We start from the raw sequence: 20858 nt of genomic DNA, 5'->3' as shown, positions 1-20858 counted from the left end.
ACAGGACAGAGTAGAGTTTAGGGCTGTTGTATAGGTATGAGTCACAAGCAACTCGATGGCACATAGCAACAACAACAACATTCCAAGCTGAAACTTTCAGAAGTGTGCTTGTTTCTTTGGGTTTTTTTTAAAAAGTGTATGTCCATTTTTAAGGACTAGAATTCAGTAGTCTGCTATGAGAAGGAACAAATGAATTATTTACTATCTGTGTAACCTCAGGAAGATTAAGTAACCTCTCCGAATCCCTCTATTCTTCATCTCGAAAATTGAAAGCAGTGATATCTACTTCTCAGAGATGCTGTGAAGATTAAATGTAAATCTCTAATTTAAGTACTGGGAGTGTAATTTAGGCTTATTAATTATAGGTTCATTAATGTATTTTCCTTAAATGAGGATAAATATACCCCATAGGGGACATTTGGCAACATTTAGAGGCCTTGGCTGCTATAATTCAGGAAAGGTGCAGCTGGAATCAAATTGATAATAATCCAGGGACTTGGCTAAGCACAAGGGATTCCTCTGGACAAAGAATTGTCTGATCCAAAACATCAGAAGCGCCAAGATTGAGAAACATCCTCCATGATGAAATTCATAATTCCGCCTTCTGCTACAGTGAAGGGGTAAACAGGAATTGATTACAGAAGTAAAAGATGCTTCAGAATAAAATAGAAGCAAAGAACTAAACAACTGGTTACTGTTTTTTCTGAATACTCAGATATTAAAAATGGTCATTGTTTTGCCACTTGCCCCTGGCTTCCCTTGTTATCAGAAACCCACATAAGGAGTTCATGAATGCTGTATATACTAACCTGTTCTCCAGATCAAGTCAGAAAATGTAAAAATGTTAGCTTGCAACATAAAGAAGGGGGTGGAGGTTGGCAATGCCTTTCATACTTCCATCACATTTTTCATTTAAGACACTTTCAATCCTATTATTACTTTTCCCAGATGCCTTTCTCTAGGAATATGACCTGTTTAGAGCCCAATACAGTTTTCTTACTAGTTAGAAAGGAGGAAACTTCCAACGCTCCAGGAGTAAAAAGTGAACAAAGAGGAGATTTGATTATCAGAACTGAAAAGACAGTTTTCTCAGGTTTAACAAAAGTGAAAGATGAAATAGTTCCTGTTATTATTTTGTAGTATAAAAGAACATCATAAGGAATGTGATCATAAAAGCCGGCTATTTACCTTATTCTCATGTGGAGTCTTATAACAGGACAAATATAGCGGTGAATATTGAAACTGACAAATTAGGTTGTAACAAGGATGCTGGGTAACCTCACATAGTTGAGTGTAGAAAACTGTATTCTATACGTTGGCTGGAGCTTCCCGACTAAATCAAGCCTGGAAGCAGGAGCGGCATCCACTTCCAAAATGGCTTGCCTCTGGAAACTCTATGTACGAACAGTGCTCAGGCTGTTCGTTCATAGGGTCGCTATGAGTCGTCTACGACTCGACGGCATTAAACAACAACAGCAACATATGTTCTGGAAAGGGAAGCTTGTGACTTTGGAGCTTCCAAAACCAGATAATCTTGTTATCTCATGAGAAGAGGCAGCAAGGGGTGGGGGAAGATGATTACTATAAGCCAAATTCAAGATATTTATAGAAATAAGAATAATATGAAGAAAAAAAATAGCAACAGCACTTCTGAAACTATAAATACCATCAAGGTAAAAATAAATGCAAGCTTATTTCCCTGATCTCTAGTATAAGCTATGAATGGATTATAACTAAAATAAACAAATAGCAAAAGATAAATAGATGAAAGGGACTCATTAAAAATTAAGTCCTTATGTGCTTCAAAAAGCTCCTCCAAAAGAGTGCAAAGTGAATTAACAGATTGGAATAAAAATATATCAGGTAACAACTTCTAACACAGGGGGCTGATCTCTACTATGTCTAGAAGGCTTCAAAATCTAAATAACAATGCAAAAATAAATAAAGCAAAAACCCAGTTAAAAATTCGGCAGAGCACATGAACACATATTTCAACAAAGAAGACAATCAGGAAGGCAGTAAATATGGGAGAAATTATTTGGATTACTAACCATTCTAAAGATTCAAATTTAATCATCAATAAAATATCATCTCACGTTAGCAATAACAGCAAAGTCCACTAAGAAAACAGCAAATTCTGATGAGGGTCAAAGAGATTGGAACTCTCATATACTTCTGTCTCCAAAAGCAGATGAACCAAGAGAATGTTGAAGTTATGAAAAAAAATCATTACTATCACAAGTAAGTAAAATGTTGCTGATGATTATTTAAAACAACTGGAACAATATATTGACAGGGAACCGCCATAAATTCAAGTTAGATTCAGAAGAAGCCATGGTAGAAGGGATATCATTGCTGAAATAGGGTAGACCTCAACTGAAAGCTGAGAATATCAGAAGGAATGTTTACTTGTGTTTCATTTATTGATGCAAAGGTATAAGACTATATGTTATGCCTAACCTTGAGAAGAATGAGTATCCTAGACCACTTACATGCGATCATGCAAAACCTGTACGTAGACAAAGAAGTAGTTGTCCAACCAGAACAAGGGAACAATGCATATTTTAAAATCAGGAAAGATGTGCATCAGGGTTATACCCTTTCTCCACAACTATTCATTATATAAGCTAAACAAATAATAAAAGAAGCTGAATTATATGATGAAGAATATGGCATCAGGATAAGAGAAAAATTCATAATAGTCTACATTATGCAGATGATACTAAAGCGCTTGCAGAAGGTGAAGAAGACGTGAAACGTTCCTGTTGTTATGTGCTGTTGACTCTGACTCATAGTAACCCTACATTCAAAAGCTCTGAATACTGCTCTATCCTGAGCCAATTTTACTGTATGCAACACTCCTAACCCATTATCCCAGTCACTATGTCAATCCATTGCATCCAGGGTTTCCCTCTCTTATTCTGTCTATCCATGCTCCCAAGCGTGATGTCCCTCTCCAAGGACTGGTTCTTCCTTGCAACATGTCCAAAGTATGTCAGACAGAGATTCTGAATTCTTGCTTCCAAGAAGCAGCCTGATTTCACCCTCTACTGAACGAACCTGCTTGTTCCCCAAGTAATTCATAGTATATTCAATAGTCTTCTCCAGTACTACAATTCAAAGGCACTTAAGTCTCTAGATTGACATCTTTGCTCTTCAGTACTCTGAAGAGGTCCCAATGCAATTCACCTTTTGATTTCCTGTCTGCTGGTAGCAAGAATGTTGACTGAGAAGCCGAGCAAGCTGAAGCTGTTAACAATCGCAATCTCTTCACCTTCTATCATAATTGATTCTATCATCTGGCCCAGAGGTTAGAATCTTTGTTTTCTTGATGCTGAGCTTCAGTCCATATTGAAGGCCACAATCCTTGAACTTCTGCAGAAAACGCCTCAAGTGCTCCTCACTTTTGGCAATCAAGGTTGCATCATCTGCATAACACAGGTTGTTGATGAGTCTTCCTTCAATGCTGATGCCACATTCTTTGTCAGCCTCCCAGATGATCTGTTCTGCATATAGATTGAAAATATATGGTGATCGGATGCATCTCTGACATACACCTTTCCTGATTTTGAACCATGAAGTATTTCCTTCTGTTCTGAAGACTGCTTCCTGGTCCAAGTCCATAGGTTTCACTTAAATACAATCAAGTGTCCTGGGATTTGCATTCCTCTCGGCATTAGCCACAGTTTGTTGCAACCCACACAGTCAAATGCCTTTGCATAGTCAATTAAACACAGAAAGACATTTCTCTGGTACTCTCTTCTTTCAGCTAAGATACATCTAACATTGGCTATAAGGTTTCTAGTGGCATGGCCTCTTCTAAACCTAGCCAGTATATCTTGATATGTTCTGTTAGTATGTTGTTTCAGTTCTTTCTGCATAATTTTCAGCAGGATCTTTCTTGCATATGATATTAATGCTGCTGTTTGATAATTTCCACACTGTGTCAGATCACCATTTTTTGAGATGGAAATAAATATGGATCACTTCCAGTCAGTTTTCTAGGTGCTTGTCCTTCACATTTCTTGGCACAACCTAGTGATCGCATACAAGGAAGCGTCCGTTTGTTGAAATATGCCAATTGGTATGCTGTCAATTCCTGGGGCCTTGTTTTTTATGAATTCCTTTAAAGTAGCTTCGACTTCCTCCTTCATCACTACTGGCTATTGATCATATATATGTTGTTTCACAAAATTCTTCTGTGTCAGCAAATTGGTTTTGGTACAGTGACTCTGTGTCTTCCTTCCATCTTCACTTGATGCTCCCTCGGTCATTCAACATTCTGCTTTCAGTATCCTTAAGTATTACAACTCGAGGCTTGAATTTGTTCTTCAGTTCCTTTAGCTTAAAAAATGTTGGGGGGGGGGAATTAAAAAAAAAAAGAAAAAGAAATGTTGAACAAGTTCATCCCTTTTGGTTTTCCCATTCCAGCTCTTTGCACATTTCTTTATAATACTTTGCTGTGTCTTCCCATGATGCCCTTTGAATTCTTATGTTCAGCTTCTTAATATCTTGATATCTTCCCTTCACTTTGGCTTTTTGGTACTCTAGCTTATGATAATATGCAGGTAAGAGATCTGGTGGTGGATGGCCACCCCTTTGACACATGTGTTGTGTTCCCACCCTCATCCTACCCTGCCACATCCATTTAAATTCCCTTTCTTTGACATCTAGCATCTCCCATCCCCTGCCCTTATCCAACTCTGGTTTGACGGCTCAGGCCTCCCACCACCTCTGTCTTCCCATCTCCTCTCCACTCTCCTGTGATATTGGTGCTTCTGAGGCAGGGACATCAAGGTGATGTCCACAAAGAAGGGCAGTCTCCATGCACTACCAAAAACTGGTCTGCTAGAAGCTGGTAGTCAGTTTCATATATTGCAATTGTCTTCTTCCTTGAAAAGGTGCATAAATTTTATTTAACTAAAACTTTAGAGATTGAGTTTCTGACACTTCAACAGTGAGACAACTTCAAATCATATGTCCACTTCAAACCATATGATCCTAGAAATCAATACAGAAAAAGCATTTGACACAATCCAACACCCCTTCCTGATGAAGACACTCAGCAAAATTGGAATAGAAGGAAATTTACTCAATATAGTGAAAAGTATATGCAAAACCAAAAGCCAATATCGTTCTCAATGGATAAAGACTAAAAATATTTTCTTTGCAAACAAGGAGCAGTCAAGGATTCCCACTGTCACCACTTCTATTCAACATTTTACTGGAAGTACTTGCTAGGGCAATATGACAAGGGAAGGAAATAAAAGGCATCCTAATTAACAAAGAAACAGTTAAACTAGTGCTATATTCAGATTATATGATAATGCAGACAGATAACCCATAGATTCAACAGAAAAACTGTTAGAGCTAGAAGACCAGTATAGTAGAGTGGCAGGATACAAGATCAGTATCCAACAATCAGTGAGATTCCTCTACAGTAACAAAGAGAACTCAGAGAAGGAAACCAAGAAAGCAATACCTATTACAATAGCCAACTACAAATTGAGATACTTGGGAGTGAACCTAACTTAAGACACAAAGAAAACTACAGAACATTTTTGCAAGACATGATAAAAGACCCAAATAAATAAATGGAAAAAAATGTTCCCTGTTCATGGATAGGCAGACCCAATATTATGAAAATTACAATCTTACCAAAAGCAATATGCATGTTCAGCGCAATCCCAATAAAGATAGTAAATTCATTTTTCAATGGGTTTGAAAGAGAAATTGTCAAGTTTCTTTGAAGAGGTAAGAGACCTTGAATAAGCAAAACTCTTTTGAGAAACAAAAATTATGTGGGAGGTATAGCACTTTCTGACTTCAAAGCTGACTGCACAGCAGTAGTAACCAAACAGCATGGTACTGATACAGGCACTTAGTCCAATGGAACAGAATTAAGACCAGAAATGGACCAATCTATCTGTAGTCAACGATATTCAACAAGGAGATAAAATCTATCATATGGGGAAATGACAACCTCTTCAACAAACAGTTCTGGCAAAATTGGAATGCCACCTGCAGAGAGTTGAAACAGGATCCACACCTCAACTCATCCACAAAAATCAACTCAAAGTGAATCAGAGACCTGGGAATAAAACCCGAAGCCATGAAGTTCATAAGAGACAAACTGGGGTCAAGCTTAGAAGGCCTAATGGAATAAGAATTAGATCTGACTGTATATTTTTTACTTTTATAGATTTTAAAACTATGATCCTTTATATATGTGTTTTTGGGGAGCTATAAGTTTTATGGCAGCAGTTGGTATTGTTAACTTTTTATTGTCAAGAAAGTACATAAAAAGACTATTAATCTCCTTATTCTTCTACTTCCCTTAATACTGGTATACACCAAAAAGATCTTTACTTTTCTTGTTTTATCATTATGAAAATAATAAAAGTATTTTGTTAGTAAAAAAAAAAAAAAAAAGCTTAGAAGGCCTAGTCTACAGTATAAAGACACTGCCAAATAGGGCAAAAAATGCACAATCTGAAGAGGATAAAATTGATTAATGGGACATTCTAAAGGTTAAATCTGTGCACTCATAAAAAATATTTTCCAAAAGAGTGAAAAGAAAGCCTACTGACTGGGAACAAACGTTTGGCAAGAACATCTCAGATAAGAGTCTCATTACAAAAGTTTATAGAATACTCCTGGGCCTCCAGAAGAAAAAGACTGATAATCCAATTACAAAACGGGTGAGAGACGTGGAAAGACTTTTCACAGGGGAGAATATCTGGATGGCCAACAGACACACGAAAAGATGCTCAAAATCACTGGCAATAAGAGAGATGCAAATCAAAACCACAATGAGATACCACCATCTTAACCCAGTAGTAGCAGCAAAGTTTAGCAGGGTAGCAAATATTAAATGTTAGTTGGAAAGGATGTGGTGAGTTAGAAACTCTTATACATTGTTGGTGGGGTTATAAGATGGTACAACTGCTTTGGATGGCAGTTTGGTGTTTCCTAAGAAAGATGAACATTGAAATTCCATATGACCCAGCTATACCCCTGCTTGGAATATACCCTGAGAAAATGAAAACTGAGGCACAAATGGAGACTTATAAACCAATATTCATTGCAGTGTTATTCACAAGAATGTGGAAACCAGCCCAAATGTCCAACTACAATGGAATGGGTTGAGAAATTACAGTACATTCACACAATGGAATACTATGCAGCCTGCAGGAGCAATGATTTTGTAAATTGCTATCTAACTTGGGACAGATTGGAGAGCTTTATGTCAGGTGAATTAACTCAGTCCTATAAGGACAAATACTGATAAGACCTTTATTGTAGAATATTTATGAGGATCCAAGGTGAGAAAGGAAGAACAGAAGGGTAAGGTAAGATAAGGAACAGAGGGAGCTTATTCATAGGGTAGCATGGTTTGATTGGGGGAGGGTGGGGCAGGTAAAGGAAAGGGGAAAGATTCGGAGTGAAAAACAATGCATATGAACTTTGTAAGTACACCAGTATAAAACAAAAATTTTATGAAGGGAAAAAGGTTACTTCAGGAGATAAAAGACTACAATCTTCAATACGGATTACATCTCAATATTGTTGTTGTTGTTGTTATGTGCCATCGAGTCACTTGCGACTCATAGTGACCCTGTGTACAAGAGCCCTAAACACCGTTCTATCCTGTGCCAACGTCACCATCTCAAACACACTCATTCCCACCACTCCACTCACAGAATCGATCCCCACTAGATCAGTAGACAACAGTGTCAGATGGAGAAAAGACTGAAGTTGCCAGTGATCTCATTTTACTTGAATACATGATCAGCAGCACCCTGGCCACCAACAATCAAAAAATCAAAAGAATGTCATAGTAGGGAAATCTGCTGTCAAAAACCTCTCAAAAGTTCTAAGTCAATGAGTGCTTTTTTTCAGGGATTAATGCTTTTGGAAGATGAGCATGCTGATCCTGAGGCTTTGGCTGAAATTCTCCTTGAAACTTGTAGACCAAGCACATATTCTTCAGAAAATAAGACCTACTCATCTGTGAGAACAGAAGCTTTATCTGTGATAGAATTATTGCTGAAAAAACTTGAAGAGTCAAGTCAGTGGGAAAGTTTGGCATCTGAACGCCAAGTGTTCCTCATTGAATCTTTAGCCACTATGGCGACAGATAAGAGACCTGAGCTTCAGAAGAAAGCATCATTACTAAAGAAAACACTTGAAAATCTGGAATAAGTTAGAGGCAGAAGAAATAAAGAAGTACCATGTTTATTGGGGGTTGATAGGGTGGTGTTCTTTGAAAAACCACATGGAGAAGAGTAAAGATTAATCTGTAGCATGCATCATTCTTTGGCTGAAATGATTATAATTAAAAAATGTCTTAAAAAAAGTTCTAAACAGCAAAGATGCCAGTTTAAAGACTAAGGTGTGGCTGGCCTAAGCTATGATATTTCTAATTGCTTCCTTTGCATCTGAAATTTATAAAGAATAAGGAAGACAGAAGAATTGATGTTTTGGAATTCCGTGGTCTGAATATATCAAAGTAAACAAACAAACAAACACCTGCTTGACATCTGCAAACAAGTGGATTGATAAATTATCGTTTGGGAATCATAGAGATTGTGGAGTATTGAATAGCCTCTCTATTGTCCCCCTAAAAAAATAACACCCCAAAACAAGCAAATATGTTTTAAAAGAAGTGCCAGTAGAGTGTGTCTTAAAGGCCAATACAGGGAAACTTTGTCTCATATTTTGATGTGGAACCAGTGCTTCAAGAAAGACATCATGCTGGGAAAGGTCGAGAATCAATGAAAGAGAGGAAGATCCTTGATGATATAGACTGCACAGTGTTTTTATTACTCATTCTGCTAAGATTTATAGCAGACTGTAAGAAGTGTCAGGTCGACATAGTCTCAAAATGCTTAACCAGCAGTGTACTTATACAATTTCTAACATTAGCAGGTCCAACTGTGGCTCCCCAATTCTTTTTGGTCCTCACATTTGGTGATTCACTGGAAGGTCCTCCGGAGACTCAGACCCATTGGGGGAATAACTCATGTGACTGTAGGTGTGCAGGCCTTTTCTTGCAGAAACTGGTGAACAGTGGGCCAGGCTGGATGCAACTGGATGCTGAGTTCACCATACAGGATATCTTAGTCTAGACAAGTTCTCATTCTTTAGCAAGCTTGGGCTAAGTTAACACAGTAACTCTGCCACACCTGTATTGGTGTTTTCACACACCTCACAATGTAGAAAGCATTCTCTAAATCCCACAGCTATTGATTTACAAGACCATGTGTCAGCCATTAAGGTAGCCGAAGATCATTTTCCCAGTGGGGACCAGGAAACCCGAATGTCAAGATTTCTGACACCAGACACAGTGACTCCCACAATGAGTTTGATCAGGACAGAGATGATGAGGATGGCACAGGACATTTCAAGTTTCAGATCCACTGAACACAAGGTCAGTATGAGTTGTAGTTAACTGAAAATCACCTCAAAATCACAGCAATAAACTGTAATAAAACATATGTCCATGTAGACTAGATCTTTGACTGTGGATGGTGATTACTGTATATATATATTAATGCGAAAAGAAAAAAAATCTATATCTAATAAAAATAAGAACACTAAATACAAAGTCACACACCACAGAGCCTTTTTCATATATTCAAAACAAAACTGCCATAATGTCTCTTCCATCTCATCGCAATCCCATGAGTACAACAATTCTCCACAGAATTTTCAATGAATGATTTTAGAAGTACATTACTAGTGTCTCTTAATTATCGCAAATCTTCAATGTTTCAGTTAGCAGATGAACTAGTCAACTATATGCACCATACAATTATTATTTCTCCAATAATATGGATCCAATTTTATCCTTGTTTACCTAAGTTGTAAATTTAATAAGCATTGATAAAATATTAATATTTGTATTGTCGTTGTGGTTGTTGTTATGTGCCATCATGTCAACTATGACTCATAGTGACCTTATGAATCCTGCCCTATATTAAGTCAATCTCACACTTTTTTTTAAAGTGTAAGGATACATTTATTGTGCCTGATTTTTTAAAACTCTTGCTTTTCTTGCTTTTCCACTCAGATTTTTGCTTGCTCTTTTCTGGAGGTCTGACCTGACTTTGTTAACATCTGTTCTTTGCTGGGAAGAGACAGACTAACATTCCCCAGAGCAAGAGGGTGGGTTCATCTCAGAAGGCCGTCATGGATCCTATCAACGTCAGTCTTAGGAAAGCTAAGGGACTCTGCTTCTATTGGCTCACGTGGCTGTGGAGCAGAGAATTTGGTGTCCTTCCTTCATCTCCTTGAACTGAACAAACTTGCAGGCCTCATCCAGGCACAGCCAACGGTAGGCTTGGTGCTGTGGGAGAAGCGGATCTCACATCTTTCACCTCTGCTAGCCAGTAGATGACTATTTTAGGCTTCTGCCTGGCCACCTAATTGAGCTGTCTTCTGAATCCCTCAATGATGGTCAGCTGGCCTGCTTCTATGCCTGCTTCCTCCTGGTTCTCCCTCAGAGCTGTTTCCACATCATTGTCTCCTGGATCCACATGGCCTTTAGGAGGAGTCCAGTGATGAATGTCATCTGATGTCTGAAGCAGTAGAAACTCAATTGAACTGCTGTCTACCTTCGGAATGAGGCATCTTCAGAACGTGATCAAGCCACATGCTCTCAAACCACAGTCTATCTGAAGCCCAAATCAGAAGGAGGAGAGAGGACAGACTTCAGCCTCACAATTTTAATAAGAACATTATCCTTTCTGAGTAGTCTCCATGCTCAAAATTCAACCCTCAGTGGTCTGAATATATCAAGGTAAACAAACAAACGAACACCTGTTGAACATCTGCAAACAAATGGATCGATAAATTATCGAACATTCACACAATGGAATACCATGCAGCATGCAGGAACAAAGCTTTTATAAATTATTTCCTAACTTGGGAGGGACTGGAGAGCATTATGGTGAGTGAACTAACTCCTTCCCACAAGGACAAATATTGTATAAAACTATGATTATTGAATGAGTGTAAGGATTCAAGGGGGTGGGGAGGGGGAGAGTGGAAGCAGAGGGATCAGGATGTGCAGCAGGAGGGGGGATTAATCATGGAGTTGTACAATTTGATGGGTGGGGGATGAGATAAATTGCAAGAATCTGTTCTGGAAAACAGTGTATTCTAATTTTGTAAATAAATTAGTACAATTTATAATGTGCAATGGCCCTCTGTCAGGTTTCTATTAAGAAATGAGACTTCCCATTTTCCCCTTATGGAGTCGCTGGTAGTTTCAAACAAGCTGCCTTAGTGTTAGCAACCTGGCAAATTATGGTCCAGGCCAAGATAACTCCTTAGAATTAAAAGATATATAATATTTTCAAATCTATTTCAAAGAAGACAGTAATAGAAGCAAAGACCAAATTTAAAGCTATCCAAACAGCTAGTTGATGAAACTATTTGCAAAGATAAAGTTTTATATTTTCATGTCAGCTGTCAACTTTATATACCGAATGGATTCTAAGACCAGTATCTACTATACATTGTCTGAGTCTGCTTAGTGATGCTTATTCTTTCTACAAGCATGTTGTTGTTAAGTGCCTTTGAGTCGTAGACAACTTCTAGTGACCCCATGTTTGAAAGACCTGAGTACTGTTCATAGAGTTTCCGGAGGCAAGCCATTTCAGAGGTGGATACCACTCCTGTTTCCAAGCTTGTTTTAATCGGGGAGCTCCACCAAACACTGTCCACCATGGGTAACCATTATCACATTTGACACATCAGTGTGGCAGCAGTGTGTAGCATCACAGCAACCATGAGTTACCCCTGTACAGCAATGCAAAAATGCTCTATTACATAGAAGAATGTTTGGCAATAAACAATTTAAGTAAACAATTTAAACCAGGCCTGAGACTGCTGATTAAAATCACCCACCTTGGGCTTGGTAGCATAACTTTCTGTCCACTAGTCCAACATAGCTCTCTCTATATTGTCATTGTGTTATTGTTGTTAGGTGCTGTCAAGATATAGGATAGAACATTTTTTGACTGTACGCCTGGAAGTTAAAAAATACTGACCTGTAACTTTTACTGCTCGTAACATAATTAGTCGTGTCCCAGATATTCACAACACCCACAGTTTTCACATTCCACTTAGTGATATTCATGAACAGAATGCCAAAGAGTAGAATTGCATGTACATTTCCATAGTCAATAAGCTTATTAAACTTGTTAAGGATTAAATTACAACTCCTTGGGGGAGGGGGGTAAATGCCGGAATTCTAACCTGTTTACCTATGAAGAGAGCTCTGGTGGCACAGTCTGTCTGTAGGAAGTTTCCACAGGTAACTCAAAGGCCACTCCTCTTTGACAGTTCTAATCCACCCAGCAATTCTGTCAGAGAAACATGGGCCGTCTTCTCCAGTATAATTTACAGCCTCAGAAAATCCCTGGAGGGTCAGCTATAAGATGTTTCTGTCTTGATGGCAGTGAAAATACCTACATATATAATCTAATGAAATGCAGTATAATCACGTTACATCTAATGTAATGCAATGCACTCACCTTCCAGAGTCTACTGCAATGCTATATCATCTTCTTCCCAGTGATGCAGTTTAATGTAATGCAATCAGCCAATCAGGTTTCAACACTCTAGGATGATCTAAACCCTTCTGATTTATATGAAGAGCAGCAGAGACACAAAAACAATCAGCCAGACAGAAAGGAAAATATATGTGATGTAATGGCCAAAACAGTGTGTTAATGTGTTTGGAAAGGTCTAATAGAAAGGTCAGTAGTTCTAATCCTTCACAGGCTCCATACTTGAAAGATGGATAGTATCCTGCCATAAACTTTTACAGCCTCAGAAACCAGATGGAGGATTTCTGTGAGTCAGAACTGACTTCATAGAAGTGAGTTTACTTGAATTTGAGAACCTAAGTAGACAAAGAAGGCCCTTACCTTCCTGTCAAATACTGAATCCAGACCTCTAGCCTTTTAAAGAAAAAAAATTAAAGTATTAGATAATATAAAAAATGTATTAGATAATATAAATTTCTTTTAAGGCCACTCATTCATGCTATTAGTAGCACACCAATGCAAGACAAAGCTCACATCCACTTACAGCATTACTTGAACTCCACCCTACCTCATGTCTCCATCTCACTACACTGATGACCTATGTGCAAAGGCTAAGGCTACAGCAAAGCCAGTTTGTAGATGCTGCACAAACTATATTCAAACCAATAGAATTCATGACAAAAATTAAACAGCCCACGGCAAGGCTCTTGTGTCAGTACAACCATCACCCTTTGGTATATGACAATTGTATTTATCAACCACAAAAGAAAATGAGCACAAATTGCACCCAAAAAAGGCAACTCATTTAGCATAAAATGATGGTGCATAATGGAAAGATTTATTATGTGACTAAAATGAAAATTAAATTCCAGTTAAAATATTTATGTAGATGTGGCTGAAACATTCTGCTGAGAAATAAATCAGAGTGGTCTTTGGCATTTTGCAGACATAATTCCTCTTTTCTTTTGTGGCAAATTTAGAGCTTACAAGATGCTAATAGCATTGAGGTTTCCAGGACAGTCTCTGAAGACTACTTTCTCTCAGCAGGTGGTAAGAATTTGCATCCATATTTCAAATATACTTCTATCTCATTACTGGCTTCTTATTTCTTTCTGATTTATATCTCTATAAAATTTCAGCTAGTGCAATGGGGACTGGGATTTCAAAAAGGCAAATTCTGCATAATATGGACATTTATCACTTTCTTCTTTTTTGTTCCTTTTATTTCATCTCCAGGGAGTTGGGAGAGAGTGGCATGTAGCACTTAAAGCAGGGGTGTACTTTTCTTAAAATAATGCCATTTTGAAAGTGTTTTAAATGAGGAATATTGTACTAAATGACACTTTCTTGGAAGCGGCAGTATTATTTGCACTTACCTGCATTTAACTGCACCTTGATCGTGAAATAATATATGGACTTCAGAAAGTAAACTCATTCAGTAACTGTTAATTTGCAAGAGACTTAATAATTTAAAATACACAAAGTGCTTCTTGTAATAAGTCTGAACATAACGAATCTATTTGGTATTCATGCAGATGTCATAAGCAATTTCAGAGTTGTTACACTATAATTCTGTGCTACTTAATAGATATTAGGGTGGTAGCAGTTGTGTCATTGTAGATAAGACTTTTTTTCACAGTTCCTGTGTCAAATTCACCTCGTACCAGTGTTTAGAATTTGGTGAAAGTAAAATTACATGCTTGTGAAAGCTGACAGGTTCAGGGATTTAAAAGAATTTTCCAGGGATGAAAAAGAGGAAGTTACAGAGAACTAAAAGGCAGCAGGAAGTTGGGTCGACAAAAGAAACAAATGTTCCTAAGATTAAACTGAGATACATAAACTTTTAATTTAGACAGTAAATTAAAGAATTATAAATCCATGTATCTCTTATTCTGTCTTCCCTGGTTAGTATTCTATTTCAAGAGACATATTAAGTATAAAGTTAAATGTTAGAGACCACATACCAAAGTATGAGAGAATCTATCGAACTTTAACAATGCACATACAATCTTAAGTAACTTTCTGTTCAACTCAAAACACTTTGCATTGGATAAAAAATGTAATTGCAACATTTAATGAGCAGCTCTTAAGTGTATGGATGGCACATGACCAGGGAGCATTTCATTCTGTTCTATTTAGGGGGGTTGTTGTTATGTGCCATCAAGTCACCTGCGACTCATAGCGACCTTATGTATAACAGCCCTAAGTAAATTCTGCCCTGTCCTGTGCCAATCTCACCATCTCCAACACATCTGCCCCCATTACTGCCCCAGTCACTGAATCTATCCATCTCATTGAGGGTCTTCCTCTCTTGCGCTGTCCCTTCACTCTCCCAAGCATGACGTCCCTCTCCAAGGACTGGTCAGTCTTTAGGGTAGTCATAATTAATTGGATGACATTTAACCACAACTAGATACTCAGGTTTTAAAAAAAATTAATATAGCAAATGTGGAAATTCGTAATAAATAGAATGTATTCATACACTTTATTAACATATTTATAGAAGAGGTTTGCTGTTACGGCTCAACGACATGGTTATAGACAATCACATCTTTTTTTTCCCTCTGATCTGTGTTCATATTATCACTTCAGGATGACCGCCAGTAATGACCACTGTTGCTCATTCACATGCAGTGGAGGAAAGGGGTGTCTTTGGGGAGTTCATGCAGAAAAGTAAGAAATCTTCATTCTCAGAGTCCACAGAATATGTCTGCTTGACTTGCAATGTCAAAAACTGGGTCAGGTGCCATTTTTAACTGAAATCGCATTGTTAAGAAAAATAGCGTGCACTGAGTAGCATAAGCTGACTAGGACCAAAATTTGCCTCTAGTGGCAAAATAGAGTGACTGCGATATCAGAGGACTTGCTAAGAATGTAGGGAGTAGCTGGCATTCACCTGCTTCCAAAAGGCACTTGGAGAGAAAAGCCTAAAAAATCCTCCTTATGCAAAGCAGCCACTGAAAGCCCTGTGTGGCACAATTGTACAACCATGGGGTCACCATGATGTGGAAATAGCTTACTTGCAGCTATTGATAATAGAAATGGGAACGTGGGATGGAGAAGCTAAAGGAGCCACCAGCAATGGTGGTGGTTTACTTGTTTCCATTCTTTATTAACTTTTCACTTACTGTGACTTGAGTACAAGTTTACTGCTCACTTTGGTTTTTCATCCAACAGTTCATGAACGCTTTTTTGTTTCATATCATTGAATGCGTTCTTGATGATTCAATGGCATTCACTCCAATTCCATGTGTATTTACCGTGTCAGTTTCTCCTTTTGCTTGTTGAGCTTTATTCCCTGGCTTTTTGTGGTCCTTTCAGTTTTACATGGTTCATTATCCTGAGTTCTCACCTCCCCTGGGATAGTCCTTCTGTACATTGCATGGCTAAAAGCTGAGCCATGAAGGTAAGCCCAATTCCAGGTTCAAAGGGACAGCTAAGAGCCATCAATTCAAAAGCTCCATCTGTCTCCGCCAGACCAGTAAGTCTGGTCTTTTTTGTTATGAGTTTTACTTTATTCAGCACTTTTCACTGACTCTCTATGGCAGCCCGTATTGTGATTCTTTCAGAGCAGTTAGCAGTGGGAGCTAGTCATTATTTTGATTTTTTCTGGTTTCGGGCTTTTAGAGGTGAGGTTCACAATACCATTAGTACTTTGGGTTCATTGTTGTCCTGTGTTTTTCATTTTATTCCCTCTGCTTTGCTCAAGACTCGGAGGTATCATTGCACACTAGATGGCTTCTTGCCAGCTCTTAAGTCCCCAGTTGCCACTCATCAAGTTAAGAAGTAGAGCACTGTCCTTATGGAAAATGTTGAACCAATATGCCTATTGTCCCCTTACATTGTGGTTCTGAGGCCCCAAACTCAGAGTCTCCTTCATTTAGGTTGTCTGCTTATCGCTAAACAATTTACACAAATTTATCCTCTACTTTTTTTATCTTCAGAACATTGTTGGCCTAGTGGTAAAGAGATGTGTTGCTAAGCTAAAGGCACACAGTTTGAATTGACTAGTTGCTCCTCAGGAGAAAGATGGCCAATCTCCTGTTGTGCAATTCACTGCCTCTGAAAAGCTGCTGGAGACTCACCATGGGTTGGTTCCAACTCAATGGGATTTGACAACAACCAGTCTGGCCTTGGTTTCTTCTCTTCCTGTGATATGCATGAATATATTAATGTTGCTGTTGCTGTGAAGAGCTGTCGAATCATAGATAACTCATAGCGACCCTAGGAACCAAAGACCTAAACACTTGAATAACTTTTATCATGCCTCCACGTTCATAGAGTTTCCGGAGATAAGCCATTTCAGAAGTCGATGCCACTCCTGATTCCAGGCTTGTTTAAATCAGGAGCTCCACCAAACACTGTCCACCACGGGTAACCATTATTGTATTTGATACATCAGTGTTGAGCATCATAGCAACCACGAGTCACCTCTGTACAGCAAATGCACAGACTAGTGCTATACCATTTAGAAGAATGTTTATAGGACATGAAAATACTCCCATAGAAATCTTGTCTTTCAAAGCTATGAATGGTCACTGGTGAGGTTCTTAAGGCCTACTCATGGTCATCTTGCTTGTCTACCTATATGTCCATTTGCACATTAATGTTTTATTTTATTATGGATAACTCAGTATTAGATGCACATTAGTTATCATTGGATATACAACCAGTCACAGACTGATTGTGTATCTCTGCGTGTCTTTTATTCTTTAGTGATGCCGTGCTGATGACTCTTATCAAGCACTTTACATCTACAATTTCACTTCTTCTGTATTATAATCTTACATTCTAGACATCAAAGACAACAATTTTTTAAAGTAAAGAGCATCGATAACATTAAACATCACCCTGAAACCAAAAGGGAGAGTGTTAGAAATATGTGCAATTTAAAGTCTGAATAATAGGGTTTAAAAATCCTATTCACAGTAAGATTTAAAAATATTTAGTTTGGGGGTTTTCTGTCAGAAGCTTTATAATTAACATTTATAAATAGCATAGAAAATATAGGGAAAGTGTATTGATCCAGCTAGAAACTAATTACCTAATTCTAAATACTCAGCCAGAAACAGGGTTTTGTTCTTTTTCATTTTCATTTTCTTTCTAAATAGAACAGAGTTTTCACACATATTTACAAGATATTCTTTAATGCTGTCTTCTATTCTCCTAAACACAAAATCAATTGAGTTGTTGACTTGCTATAGCCATTGAGTTGATTGTAACAGACAGAACAGAGTGAAATTGTACCAAGAGTTTCTAAGATGGTAATATTTTTTTTATATTTGTATTGGTTTGTATATAATTACTCATATATATAGTTTTGTGCCTTTACACTGTGTTTTATGTAAACTTTCATTTACTTTGTGTTATGTTTATGTTTACTGTGTTTTATACAATCATTCATAATTCTTATAGAAACAGACAACTACACCTTTCCTCCATGGTGTGACTGGTGGTTTTGAATCACCAACCATTGGATTAGTAGCCTTGAGCTGCTGCATAACTACACCACTATGAGGGCTCCAGCCCCTAAAACACAGAGAATGGGGAAGTGGATAATTTATGTAAATTCCATAGAGGTGGGAGTTTTTATCACTGTTTTCACTTCTGTGAATCCCGAGCTATGACAAAGTAGGGGTACTACTATATGCCTGGTAAAAATATGTTGAATGAATCAATGAAAAGTGAATAGTTAAAAGACATGGTCTCACAATTGTAAGCAAAGTTTGATGAGAAGAAAGGAGGTCATGTAGCTGCTGGTTTTTTCAATCTTCTGTAAGGTCTTTCTGCGTCCAAACAATGGAGGAAGATGTCTGTTAACGAGTCTCAGCAGGTACAAGCGAAGAAGCAGGGCCCAGGTGTGCTCTGTAGCCTCAAGCTGTTGCAGAGAATTGACCATCTGTCCCTCCACTTTGAACCCACACAGTGTAGTCCTAATGCCTATCAAACAGAATCATATTAAAAGCTGAACATCCAGGGCACATTGAGAACAGCCACAGTCTTAGGAGCACGACCACTTAGATATAAGTAATATATCCAATTTTATAAACATTTCTGGTTAAAGTCAATGTCACACAAATGTTTTGAACAAACATATTACTACTTAGCCTAAGGAATCAGCCTTATGTTTAAGATCTGAGGACTTACTTTTCTTTAAGAAAGAACCTCACAACTTGAAAAGCAATTAGTTTTATGATGATTTCTAAATATTGAGAGATCTGGTTGCATTGTCTGAAGGGAGCTGTTTTGCTACCATAAAGGCCAAAACCTCTCTGGCAGTTTAAATTCAAGAGCATCTTTGGGGTAGAATAATGCACTCTTCTCCCGTGCAGTTTACAGCCCTGGAAATCTGATGATTTGTCAGTGACGAATTGGTTCTGACTTTATAACATTGAGGTTTTTATGAATATCATACTGTATTTACTCTTACTGCCTTTTTCTCCTTCAGAATTACACACACTCACATACATACACACACATACTATAAAAAAATCTATATTGTGAAGCATAAAGCTCTAGTTTCTGGGGTTTTTCCCCCCATCATTGCACAGCACTAATTTGTCTGACTTTACCACAATTTATCTCATGGAGAACCTGGCAGATTTGAACCATGTACATTTGTGTTGGCAGCAGAATTTCATACCAGTAACGCACTAGACCTTTCTTTCATCCCATTGTTAGAAAACAACCCATAATTGACCCTTTAGTGGATTTTTGGATACAGTAAATTACATCTTTCTCCTGTGAAGCAACTGGTGAATTCTAACCGTGTACCTTTGGTTTGGGTAATAATATATCTCTTTAGTAGATGTTTCAAGGATATAGTTTTTGTGGAGATACCAGTTACAACTTTAGGTTGTCCTGATATTCCTCCCTGCCAGTTACTTCCTTTATGTTTCTTAGAAATTAGATACATTGGAGACTATGGTGAAGAGAGCAAAGACCAGTTTTAATTAATACTTGCTATGGAAGCATCATTGATTCAAGCCTTGTTGGTTCCTCTCGTCAGCATAGAAACACCAAAAAAATTTAAGTTAGTATAAGGAAGGCAATGGACTTATAACTATTCATGTGATTAAAATAAGCTTGGAAGCAGGAGTGTCATCCACTTCCATAGGTAACTTGCCTCCAGAAACCCTATGAACCTGGAGAAAGGAAGAAAGTCTCCCAGGTGTCGAGGGCTTTCGCTCATAGGGCTGCTATGAGTTGCCTATGACTCTATAGCACTTAACAGCGGCAGCTTTGGTTTGAGAACGTATCTCCCTACCACTAAGCCAGCAGAGCTCCCTTCTGTTCACTAGGTTATGAATATTTACGTTTTCTTGTTTGTGGCACTTTGAAATTATGTAGTATGAGTATTGTTGTTGTTGCTGTTATGTGCTGTCGAGTCGCCTGCGACTCATAGCGACCCTATGTACAACAGCCCTAAACTCCGCTCTGTTCTGTGCCAATCGTACTGTCTCTGACACTCCCATCCCAATTATCCCAGTCACTGAATCAATCCACCTCATAGAGGGCCTTCCTCTCCTGCGCTGTCCCTCCATCCTCCCAAGCATGATGTCCCTCTCTAAGGACCAGTCTCTCCTCACAACATGCCCAAAGTATGTTAGACGGAGCCTCAGAATCCTGCCTCCAAGGAGCCACCCGGTTTAACCCTTTCCAGAACAAATCTGTTTGTTTTCCTAGCAGTCCATGGTATTCTCAATACTCTTCTCCAGCACCACAGCTCAAAGGCATCAATTCTCCTTCTATCCTCCTTGGTCATTGTCCAACTCTCTGATGCATAACAAGTGATTGTGAAGACCATGGCCTGTATCAGACGCACCTTAGTCTCCAGAGAGACACCATTGCTGTTCAGTACTTTAGAGAGGTCCCTAACAGCGGACTTTCCCATGGCAATGCGCCTTTTAATTTTCTGGCTGCTGGCGCCAAGACTGTTGACTATGGAGCCAAGCAATGTGAATATTCCAGTATGAATATTATCAAATATAAATCCATATACACACATGTTCAATTGCCTTTAAGGAATATGATTAGGAGTGAAATTTCTAGAATATAAGAATGCTCTCTCCAACTTAGTTAGATGAGGCACATCAGAAAGCACATTTTGATATTGATACTTACATGCAGAAAGATGAGTAGGGACAATTTGCAAGTTCAACAAGTGTACATAAAGAAGTAAGGCAGTTAGGGACAATCAAGGCTGTTGGTGAGGTGGGTTTGATGGAGGGAAATTCAGGGAAGACACCAATGAGAGTAGAGAAAAGCACAGAAAGGAAACAGACCATACTAAAGGTC

General features: G+C 38.3%; 1 pseudogene; it reads right to left on the bottom strand.

Moving 5' to 3' along the window:
- Nucleotides 1–10249: 10249 nt before the first annotated feature.
- LOC102849028 lies at nt 10250–18459 on the bottom strand (annotated as a pseudogene).
- Between the last annotated feature and the right edge of the window lie 2399 nt (nt 18460–20858).

The sequence above is a fragment of the Elephantulus edwardii genome, unplaced genomic scaffold (assembly GCF_000299155.1).
Source record: "Elephantulus edwardii isolate Elephantulus edwardi_28Jun2011 unplaced genomic scaffold, EleEdw1.0 scaffold00029, whole genome shotgun sequence".
Taxonomy (NCBI): Eukaryota; Metazoa; Chordata; class Mammalia; order Macroscelidea; family Macroscelididae; genus Elephantulus; species Elephantulus edwardii.
Note: the sequence above shows the minus strand (reverse complement) of the source record. Positions and strands in the feature narration are given on the sequence as shown.